The sequence below is a fragment of the Gregarina niphandrodes genome, assembly GCF_000223845.1.
Source record: "Gregarina niphandrodes unplaced genomic scaffold scaffold00165, whole genome shotgun sequence".
Lineage (NCBI taxonomy): Eukaryota > Apicomplexa > Conoidasida > Eugregarinorida > Gregarinidae > Gregarina > Gregarina niphandrodes.
In genome coordinates this window covers 2,511-3,788 of record NW_011645928.1, presented here as the reverse complement: position 1 = coordinate 3,788, position 1,278 = coordinate 2,511, and the positions used below count along the sequence as shown (strand labels likewise).

Here is a 1,278-nt window from a genome sequence, read left to right as displayed (position 1 = left end):
GACTTTGAGTCCATTGGACAACTAACCCCCGAAGAAGCCGACCTTCCGCGAAATAACGTCCAAGAGATAATCACTGCCCGCAAGCACGCTGTCTATGTTGCCCGTGCCCGTGCCGCTGGACGAATGCTCGTCCAATGTAAGACCTGTGGAGAGCAAACCGTTGCGAACTCTAACCACAAATGTCTGCAACTACCATGGGGTTGTACCACTACCAAACGGAGTGTCCCCCGCAAAGACCACTTTGTCGTGAATGTTTCCGGCCGCAACCCGCCAAGCGCGTTTCTGGCAGTGTGGCGCAACCCCTAGAACAACGATTGGGCGTTCGAGTCCCCCCTTCGGTTAGAAATACTTGATTCCAGGCTCTCCGCTGTGTGGCGCCCCGAAACACCGCCAGCGGGCGATCAGCAGCGAGAAGTCTACAAAACCCGCGAAGAGGCACACCCAACTGCAGATCTGTTGCCCAGCGGTCACAACTGGGCCCCAAGCCGTATCGCCAAAAAAGCCCGCCAGGCTGAATGGTTATGCAGCAATACACGATGCGAGGGTCGGCAGCTCCGCCAGAAGGCCAATCCCAGCACGCAGCATAACCAGGGTATTGATCTGCAACGCAGTGGTAGGAGTACCAGCTCAACGTCCAGAAGTACTTGGTTCCACTCCTGGCTATGTCTCCGTTACGCCGGCTAGTCCGACGGGATGGGATTGCTGGTTTACTCATAATTTATTGTGTTGAGGAAAGAGGCTTGACTCAACGATTTGGGTCGAATTCCGGCAGTGGATGCTCACACTCCCTACGTAGCGGAGGCAATCCTTGGATGAGGACCCTGAAGGCCGCCGTATGTTTCAAGGATGATAAAGTTCGCGAAGCTATCGTTATTCACCAAAGAAGTTGTGCCGTACTCTGATGCGTTTAAGGTCAGTTCCAAGATCGTTGATGGCGGGGGATTTATAGCAGAATGCTGCTGTCTCAGCTCTTGGCGTTTCTTCGGCTTCGTCGGCGTCTCACGTCGTCATTGGCGGCTCGTCCGGTTGGACGTCTGAGCAGGTAGAGCTTAAACCAGCCACCAAGGCGGCTAAACAAAGAGCAAGTTCGTGCACAAAGAGCCACGTTGTGTCCACGCACACCGGTAGAAATAGGAAGCGCCACCTTGATACGCGTGAACAAAAACGACTGCAAGAATATTGTCGCAACCGTGGGTCGAACACAAGGCTTCAAGATCTTCAGTCTTGCGCTCTCCCAACTAATCTATTGCGGCAGTATCTTTCGTGGCGGTGAGGATT

General features: G+C 53.9%; 1 non-coding gene across 1 annotated transcript; it reads right to left on the bottom strand.

Annotated features, from left to right (window-relative positions):
* Positions 1 to 1,180: 1,180 nt before the first annotated feature.
* Positions 1,181 to 1,253, bottom strand: GNI_217800. The gene has a single exon. It is a non-coding gene; the product is annotated as a tRNA-Phe (tRNA).
* Between the last annotated feature and the right edge of the window lie 25 nt (positions 1,254 to 1,278).